At 33.8% G+C, this 11,017-nt stretch overlaps 1 pseudogene; it reads right to left on the bottom strand.

Annotated features, from left to right (window-relative positions):
- Window positions 1-2,645: 2,645 nt before the first annotated feature.
- Window positions 2,646-6,844, bottom strand: LOC108284944 (annotated as a pseudogene).
- Between the last annotated feature and the right edge of the window lie 4,173 nt (window positions 6,845-11,017).

Raw genomic sequence — 11,017 nt, 5'->3', positions numbered from 1 at the left:
TTATCATTTGCAACTATCAGAGTCAGAGAATCTTAGCACCCTGGTAATAGAAAATAGAATTCTACATACCCTCACCAAAGTTCCATATCAGTACATCAAATGTGAATAGAACTAAATGTTAGGTAAACTCCAACATCACATCAAATTTAAAGACAAACCGAAGTATATCATGCTACAGATCAATCAGTATATGTGTATGTACAAAAAGTTATAACCAGGAAAAATAAAACAATACAATACAGTTACTTTCAGGGTTTAAGATGCCTAATACAATCTTCAGTCTCTCAAGATCATATCATTATATTAAAAGCTTTTTCAATGTGGATTTTGTATCAAGTTTAAAAGCCTCCTCTAAATAAAAACTTTTGATGTATAGGATGCAGAATGTGAACTTCAAAGTCTCTTGGATGTAGTAATGTTTCAAAAGCAATCTACACATAATTTAAAAATAAAATGCTTCGTTAATGAGAGCCAACAAAATGTGGGATAACATAGGGTTGTTCTGATGGAATCTTGATGGCACAAGTAACAAGAAAGTTATAAATTGGCCACTACTTTTTACATGAGGCATATAAACCCAGAAAAAAAATTACCAAGGAAAATCTTTATGGCAATTTAAAAGAAAATAAGAAATGACTGAGTTTAAGACCTTGGAAAGCAGTTTGTCTTGGGTTTTCCATTTTCTTCTGGATTTATTTAATATTTGAGGTGGTTTAGGCAATGCCACTTATGAGGTTATTCCCTGGAATACTGTAATCTGTTATGGCTACAAAGCAGGATATGTAATCCAACATATTTAAGACTAAAGCAAATAGATCTAGGCTGCATTCTTATGCAATATTCTACTGCCTATCCTCAATAGTCCTTAAGTACTCACACTTAGTAGGTGCATCAAAGAATGACAGTCTAAGGCTAATGGGCATTCAGTATAAGTAATAAAACCTAAACCTAAGAGAGGAATCTCCAGACTAATAATAATTTACACCGAAAATTCATTTCTGTGAATTTGAGTGAGTTGAATTTCTGTTTTGCTCTCAAATATTGCTTTTATGAAATTAAGCATTAATAGAAATGGCATATTGACTGGCGTTGGGAGAGGGGGATAAACATAACCTTGATTTGTTACGTCTCGTAGCTTCCTTCTCCTCTCTTAGATGAGAATAATTATCCTCAAATCCCTTCCCATAATAAAATTTAATCTACAAATATGCATGCCATTGTACATTCGTCAAAGGAGACTTCACCAACTAAACAAAAATAGAAAAAAATAGACCTAAAGGTCCATATGCTAGGTTTTTACAATGTCAAGTACATGAACAAAACTGGCAGTTGTATTTTATTTCTTAGGTTTAGTTTTTGTCTTTGATGATATTGTCTAGATTTAGGAATTGCAATTGTTTGTTTAAAGTATTACTTAAATCATTTGCAAAATACTAACTCTGACATGACCTTTTCTGGAACCTGGCTTCCCTTGATACTTATCAAAGCTGTGGGCCAGTCTGTTAACTACCCTTTTCTAAACTGACATTTGAAGTTTAGGGCTAATCACATTTTTAAACATCTCATACCCAAACTAATACACAGATATATATCAACAAACACATACGCATGTATACATACATGCATATATGTAATCCAACCATTCATATAGGCCACTGTAAGGTATGCATGCATACATACACACACATATAATTCAACAATTCATATAGACTACTGTAAAACCTTGTGATATCTGTAACTGAGATTTTCAAGCTGACTTCATTTCAATATAGAACTTTCACTAACTGCATATTTATAACCGATAATTAATATTATCCAGAAGATAGCATGAGCTGAAAACATCATGGAATCATAAGAAGACATTTTCATTAGAGCAAAACAGAGATGACATTCACAGAGCATTAAATAAAATATCTTGATTTAAACCAAATCAAAGCAATTTGCCCATATATCTTCTTCATTGGCCCTTTAATTCAACAAAGATCATTATTTTCCTTAATGCTTTTAATAGAAAAGGTTATTTTTCCATTCTATTTCCTTTTCATCAGATACACATGCTCTCACATCTTCAGCATGTCATCAAAACCAAACACGATACTAGCATTTATAACAAATATTATTTGCATATCGACCAGTTGGGACACACAGCCTCCAAGTTAATCACCATATAAAGTATTTCCTGTATCTAAACTTCACCTAGGCAAGAAAAGACAAATAATAAAATATTATACCTCCCCATTTCACCTAACATATTATTATGTGAAGATGCAGAAAGAAAGTAACAAATATTACATTTACAGAAACATAACACATTTTCATAAATGTCCAGAACTTTCCAATTTAACATTGCCTTGGGAAAAAGTAATTTATGCATAACATTCATTATGGGAAATTATTCAAGGAATTTCTTTAAAAAATAAATAAACTTGTCCTGGTGCAGTGGCTCACACCTATAATTCCAGCACTTTGGGAGGCCAAGGTGAGTGGATCATCTGAGGTCAGGAGTTCGAGACCAGCCTGGCCAACATGGTGAAGCCCCACCTCTACTAAAATTACAAAAATTAGCCAGGCATGGTTGCACACGCCTGTAATCCCAGCTACTTGGGAGGTTGAGACAGGAAACTCTCTTGAACCGGGGAGGCAGAGGTTGCAATGAGCCAAGATCACGCCACTGCACTCCAGCCTGGGCGACAGGGCAAGACTTCATCTCAACAAATAATTAATTAACTTGAACTTTAAATGCCTACATCTAGAAAATCAGGCAGTAAAAAATAATTGATACAAGAAACAGAAAAACAAATAAAAGCAGATTTAGAGTAAAATTTTTTTCTTCCATAAGACTTTTTTCATGGCATCTTTAACATCCTTATTTCTTAAAGAGTAGATTAAAGGATTCAACATAGGTGTGAACAAAATGTAACATACTGAAGCCACTTTACGAGGCTCAGGGTTGTTTGGAGGCGTGATAGAGCAAACTTACAACCCCCAGGTGGGAGCTGCAAGTGGAGAAGGCTTTCTTCCTCCCTTCACTGGAGCGGATCTGTAAAACTGTGGACACAATGTACATATAAGATACCACAATAACAACAATTGTGGGCAAAATAATGAGGACGGCCAAACTAACTGACACCATCTATTCATGAAGACATTGGAACAGGAGATCTTTTCAATCGGGTTAGAATCACAGTAGAAGTGATCAATGACTCGGGAGGCACAGAAAGACATAGAGAATGTGACACTGATTTGAAGGATGGAACTGACCCAGCCACAGAGGTAGGAACCAGCCACCAATTGGATACAGACACTTCTTGACATGCGAACAGAGTAGAGGAGTGGGTTGCAGATGGCAATGAAGCTGTCATAGGCCATGGCTGCCAGAACAAAGGCCTCTGTTACCATGAAAAGTGCATAAAGGAACAGCTGTGCCACACAACCTGCAAAGGATATGGTCTTTTTCTGAGATAGGATGTTGACCATGGCTTTGGGTACAATACCAGTAGAGTAGGAGAGACCAATGACGGAAAGACTGCCTAGGAAGAAATACATTGGTGCATTCAGCCGGGGATCAATCACAATGATGCCAATCATGCTAAGGTTTCCCAGAAGAACCATCCCATAAATAATCAGGAATAGTAGGAAAAGGAGACTGTGGCGCTCTGGACGAACTCTGATGCCTACAAGAATGAAGTCAGTCACTTCTGAATGGTTGTCTCCTCCCTTGTCACCCATGGCAAATTTCTGCTTCAAGGTGTAATAGAAAGTCAGCAAATAAATGTTCTACACTTTCTCTACTATAACAAAAATACATAACATTAAAGAAAACTTTATAGTTGGCATATGCCTTCATTGTCCCATTGCATTTACACACATGAGCAAATGAAAGATGAGAGATATTTTGACTTGCCTAAGGTAATACAACTGGCTAACAATGGAGGTTGGACCCATGGCACCCTTTTTTGTATTCAGACTAGTAATAATTTCAGCACAATGTAGTTTGCTACTTTTTTATATCTCTCTACCTTGTTACATGAGATGGCTTATGAGATGTCATTTGTGATTGAGATGTTGATTTCAAAATATTGTTGGCAAATTCCTAATACTAAAAAAAAAAAAAAAGACTCATCCTTAAGTTTTAAAGTATCATGTAATATTCACTTTTCCTTTAAAAACACATTGTTTCAAAGTGGTAATAAAAAAATAAATAAATGAGGGAAAAGAAAGCTAAAACTACATTCCCAAGTAACATGGACTTTCTACCAAAACAGCTCTTACAATCTCAAGGAAATTATGTATGGAGTCCATACTGTGTAAAATAATATATTAGATTGTATAGCAAATATAATTTTACTAATATATTATGGACTGTCCATACTGTGTAAAATAATAGATTATACAGAAAATTTTTTGAACTCTAATATATTAGATTATACAGAAATATTTTGAACTCTTAAGCTGATAGTAAGAGTTCAGTAGTTTAAGAATAAATAATATTAATTTCTTAAATGCATCCAAATTAACCTATTTGAACTTGGGTGACCTATTAAGCAACCCAAACAACTTTGGTTAATTTGAAATATTTCTGGGTTTGTTTTCCCATTTATTTATTTTATTGCATTTTAGGTTTTGGGGTACATGTGAAAAACATGCAAGATTGTTGCATAGGTACACACGTGGCAGTGTGATTTGCTGCCTTCCTCCCCATCACCTACATCTGGCATCTCTCCCCTTGCTCTCTCTCCCCAACTCCCCACCCCTCACCGTCCCTCCCCTATTTCCCCCCAACTGACCCCAGTGTGTAGTGCTCCCCTCCCTGTGTCCATGTGTTCTCGTTGTTCAAGACCTTATTTTTATGTAAAACAACACACTCACTGTCTATTAAGTTGTCTTAAAAGATGACCATACCACATCTTTTCTTCTTTGGTGGCATTTAAGCCAAATGTCATTCATTCTTCCAAGGAGTGGTATGGATAATAAAAACAAACAAATGATCCAGAAAATATCTTTGCCAAAATTGAAATAAGTGCCATGCTAGCAATCGTAATTACAGAACATGCAGAATTTCTCTTTGACTCTTCATCCTCCCTCAACTCTAAGAGGTTTAAGAGGTTTATTTTTTTTATTTTCCTATGTTCTACAAAAGTCCCTCAGATCCCAAAGCCTTCATGACCTTCCTTACATGTTTCATTTGTTACCTCTCTTAACAACTTCATCCCAAAAAGACTAAAATTAATTCAAATACATTCAAATCAACAGAAAAATGATTGAACATAATAATATTAGTATCCTCCGTCTCCACTGTCCTCACACCAACTGCTCCACCATACATTTGAAATCTATTCAAATAAATGTATAGTCATTTGGTTTTATTTGGGGAGATAAATTAGACTTACAGCCTAACACCCAGGAGGATGACTAAATTTGATTCCTAGAATGGAATGAAGCAATTTAGGCGTGAAGCTGAATGGAACAGTTTCAAACCGCAGCCATCATTTGTTGGTTTGGAATGGGAAAAGGAGATCAGTTATACAGAATAGTAAGGACTTTTAAAACGTGCTAAAATCATTTCACATATATGTCTCCCTTCTGCAATATGTCACAAGCTTGCGACAATTAGCTTGATTGTGGTGATCATTTCACAATGTATAGATATTAAAACATCAAGTCTTATGCCTTAAGTATATATAATTTTTATATCAATGGCATATAAACTCTTAAAAAAGTCACAAGCTTAACAAGCCTTGTTGTTTAATGTTATTTTAAAAAAAGGAAGAAGTGGAGGAGGAGGAAGAGGGAAACGGGCAGGAGAAAGAGAAGAAAAATCCCTTAAATTCTTATACCAAATCAAACGCTACTTTTTGACCCTTTTTGAAAGTGACATATTAGTTTTTTGAGAATTAATGCATTTCATCTGTCTGATTATCAACTAATACATTTAGTTAACATTTTTAAGCATCTATTCTGCGTCAAGTATTGCATTTGTCACTAAAAATGAAGACAAAAAAAGAAATGTAATTGCAACTTACAACATGATATGATACGAGATGAGATGTTTATTACAAAATAATAACTACCTTTGATTTATTACTAACTGACCAATAATAAATAAATGAACTCACCGCTAACATTTTTTTAAATGCCAAAGGTGATAAAACTTTTAGGTAAGATGTTTTTGGAGCACAGCAACTTTAATACAGGTAGGCTTTTGAGAGCAAGCCTGACTTTAGAATAATTATAGAATTATAATTATAGAATTTGCACACAAATTTATAGGATATTGACCATGAAAAGATTTTCATGCAAAATTATAGAATATTGACTATGAAAATATTCATCTCCATTAATAAAGAATGTTAAAGAGCCAATTTTGGTATGAAATAATTGGAATAGAGATAATGGAGAATTTTTGTGATTGTGAGGTTTTCTAAGCAGTGAAACAAGAAAGATTATAGAATACACATCACTAGGACTAGATTTTATATATCAACTACCGTGTTCCCAGTCTGATTTAGCTATGATCTTTCTTCAAGCAATGAGATAGGAATATTGAAGTTTATTCTCATGTTGATAATTTTTAATCTGTGGCATAGAACATTTTGAAACTTGAGAAAAAATATATTTAAGCATATTAAACATGTTCTGTCTGGCTTATATTACTAAAATAAATATGATTTATTGTTTTATAATTATTCTTACCTGAACTTATGTTTCTTTTGTCTTGTAAACTTTTTCACATGAAACAGTAAAGTTCCAAATTATTTTTACTTTCTCCTATAAAAAAAATTTAAAAATATAAACTATCAATGACCACATCAAAATTAAACATCTCAAATAATGTTTAATCCCCAGCAAAGTAACCACCCTTATAGGCATGGCATGATCATGTTCTTAGTGGTTTTGCCTGGGTCCATAATTTCCCATTACCTATTATTAAAGTTTGCTCTTTAATTTTGTTTGAAAACCTTTTATAGATGTCTTCCTGCACACAGGATGAAGACGATGGACTGGGAATCTCTAGTTTTCTCAGCGAATAATGGGTATTTCCCTACCAAAACTGAATAAATGTTAATTGAATCTATGAAATCAAACTGCATGAAAATCTTTTGCCTCCCTGCTGACACATTTCATAGGCCTTAGAATGAAGATGAGAGCAAAATGGAAATTTAAGGTGAACAAAACTTCCTGATCCCTGGAGACCTACAAAGATAGCAGCAGCTAGAATTCATAGTAGTCTTAGTTTTTTCCAAACTCTTGAAATTATTCAGAGAATGCATAACATTTTACAGAATTTTGGAGGAAGAAGTTCCTCTGGGCAAAGGCTGAAAAATAAGTCAATTATAACTTCATAGCAAGGTTAAACTCTAGAGCCATCCCATGAGGACATACAAGGAGCAAAAACTAAATGTGATTTATTTACTTATTCAATGCTCTTGGGGTAATCATCAAGTTATTTTGGACAAGATTTCTTATTATAACATTTTTTCTTTATAATAAGATAAAGTTTGCTTCTCTATACCTTCCACCCACCTAAATGTCAGTCTCTACCCATTATTCTGCTTTCTGAAAGTCCACTGAATACTTCTATTATACTTTCTGACATTCTTTCAAAATTTTAAAAGACAAATACATTAATGCTCCATAGTCTACATTTCTGGATTCAGCATCAATTTGTTAGGATCTTTTAGTAGCGATTGAAAAATTTCTAAATATTCTTTTCAAAAAATCTATTGCCACAACCTGTCATCAGGTTGTATATAGTCTATCAATTCGAAATATGATGCCTAATTACTTGCAATGTATACTTCTTTTAAGGCATATGAGAGAGAACATTTTTTTTTTAATGTTGCTTCTTACTGATCTTTCAGTCAAAAGAAACCTTTAGTTTTATTTTTGTTTTTGTTTTATTTTGGACTAAGCTTAGTGTTCCCTACTCTTGTTCTGTAATTTTTCTTGTATTGTCCTTGCTCTCTCTAACTACACTTTCTCAGCATTTTACATCTAACTGTTTTTTATCTTTTAGGTTGCTGCATTCATACTATATTCCCATGTTATATAAGCCAATGTAATATATTTCTGTGCCCTTCATGTTTTGTTAGTGAGTGCTGCATGTTTTTGGACATAAGGAAGTTTTATTTTATTGCTTTCAACTTTTCATTGAAGTAATTTTTAAACAAATAATTCAAGGTTGTTTGATAAAGCCTGCTTCCAAGTTAATGAAGAGCAATTAATCAGCTTAAGAAATATACACTTTTTGGACCACTATAAGTCTAGCCTTTTATTCGCAAAGACTATGAAACATTTTATTAGATAAAAGTACATTATATGATAATCTTCTGAATGACAATCTCCTTAATCAGAAAAGGGTTTCAATTCACTTTTGTTGATTCTTAACAAAAGTAATAATTTGGTAAAATCTAAGATATTGTATCAAATTATCAGATATATTCCAATCACTGTGATATGTGTATATAACTACAAACTTAATATATAAAATAAACCCTTATATATTCAATATTTTGTCTATGGATATGCTGAATTGTCATCTCAGAAACTGTTCACTTGTGTGAACTATGATGGTTCTCATTCACAAAGCCAAGGATCCAGAAACTCGCTTAGAATGTGAATTCTTTACAATCTGACTCACAACATGTATCCCCAGCTTTAAGTCCCTCCCTCCTTCCTTTCCTGCTTATAGTCACCCTCAGTTTGCTACTCCCATTGCAAGAATAGGCTGGGGTTTTCTGGCTCCCTGTTGTTGCTCATTCATTCAATTATCAACCTGAATTTCGTTCCTACCCTTTTATTTTCACTTCTATACTAAAATAACTTATTGAGAGCATCCATAAAACCTCTAAACACTTGGTGTATTCATTTGCCATCATAACATAAAATATTGCCTTTAATATGAATTTAGCATATATTGTTTAAAACCAGGTGCCCATCTGGAAGTCCTATTAGCATATCGAACAACTTATGCCAACCCCTCTCTCAATCCTGGCTTGGTGGCATAGCTACAAATATGAAAGACAGGAGGGAATACAAAGGATTAGTATATGAAGTTAGTTTAATAACTATTTAAGCCACAAGTACATAGATAATACAGACCACATATCAAGGTGGATGTTATATAATAATGTAAAATCCACAGAGATGGTGGGTAAACACCTATTTTAAAGTTTATAACATATCATGTGCAGAGAGCTCTGCAATAGAAGAATGGGTGCAAGATTTAGTTTAGTCTTTGTTTGCATGGGAATTCTCTCCCATCTCTCTAACTTTTTGTGATTGAAGTGGAGAAAGGAAGAAAGAGAAAATTCTGTTTTAAAAGATACTGTTATTATGATCTACCACCATGGTTCTCTTGCTAGGAAAATCTTGAAAATTGACCATTTTGCTAATGAGTTTTTGTAGCTTCTTCAAAAACTCTCCCCAATTCTTGAGTCTCTCTCTCCAGTGGTTCCCTTGGTGAGAATAACTACTCAGAATTTCTACTCATTATTTAGTTTTGCCTCAGCATTTAGAAACCCTGCAGTATCACCAATTTCCCTCCATTGATGTCTAGCATGTGCTAGAACTAACTTTGGAATAGAATTTTCTAATAAAAATTGATTTCCACAATCTGAAACACTAGTTACATCTAATATTTATATGCTCTGTGTGCAACACCTGAAATCAAGAATCTCAACTCAATTTAATTGCATTTTTAATATAAGAAAGATAGATAATTTCAGAAACTATCTTAGAAATTGATGATTATTGAATAAATAATGAAATTGAGGCAGAAATCAAGAAGTTCTTTGAAACCAATGAGAACAAAGAGACAATGTATCAGACTACCCGGGACGCAACTAGAGCAGTGTTAAGAGGAAAATTTATAGCACTGAATGCCCACATCAGAAAGCTAGAAAGATCTCAAACTGACCCCCCAACATCACAACAAAAAGAACCAGAGAAACAAGAGCACACACATCTACAACCATCTGATCTTCAACAAACCTGACAAAAACAATGGAAAAGGATTTCTTATTTAATAAATGGTGCCAGGAAAACAGGCTAACCATATGCAGAAAATTGAAACTGGACCCCTTCCTTATACCTTATACAAAAATTAAATCAAGATGAATTAAAGACTTAAATGTAAAACCCAAAACGATAAAAACACTAGAAGAAAATATAAGCAATATCATTTAAGACAAAGGCATGGGCAACGATTTCATGATGAAATTGCCAAAAGCAATTGCAACAAAAGCAACAATTGACAAATGGGATCCAATTAAACTAAGCAGCTTCTGCACAGCAAAAGAAACTATCATCAGAGCAAAGAGGCAACCTATATAGTGGGAGAAAAATTTTGCATCTATCCATCTGACAAAAGTCCAATATCCAGAATCCACAAAGAACTTACAAATATTTACATTAAAAAACAAACAACCCCATTAAATGTGGGCAAAGGACATGAAAAGACACTTCGCAAAAGAAGGCATTCATGTGGCCAACAAACATGAAAAAAAAAAGAAAACAAAACTCAACATCATTGATCATTAGAGAAATGCAAATCAAAACCACAATGAGATACCAAGATCTCACTCCAGTCAGAATGGCAATTATAAAATGTCAAGAAACAGCAGATGCTGGCAAGGTTGCAAAGAAATAGAACACTTTTACACTGTTGGTGGGAATGTAAAATAGTTCAAACATTGGGGAAGATGGTATTGTGATTCCTCAAAGATCTAGAAACAGAAATTCCATTTGAATTAGTAATCCCATTACTGGGTACATACTAAAAAAATATAAATTATCCTACTACAAAGATATATGCATGCATATGTTCACTGCAGACCTACTTACAATAGCAAAGACATGGGGTCAACCAAAATGCTGGATAAAGAAAATGTGGTACATATACACCATGGGATATTATGCAGCCATAAAAAAGAACAAGATCATGTTCTTTGCAGGGACATGGATGGAGCTGGAAGCAATTATCCTCAGCAAACTAATGCAGGAACAGAAAACCAAA

Source organism: Cebus imitator, unplaced genomic scaffold (assembly GCF_001604975.1).
Source record: "Cebus imitator isolate Cc_AM_T3 unplaced genomic scaffold, Cebus_imitator-1.0 Scaffold285, whole genome shotgun sequence".
NCBI lineage: Eukaryota > Metazoa > Chordata > Mammalia > Primates > Cebidae > Cebus > Cebus imitator.
The sequence above is the reverse complement of the archived record's forward strand: the minus strand, read 5'-3'. Positions and strand labels throughout refer to the sequence as shown.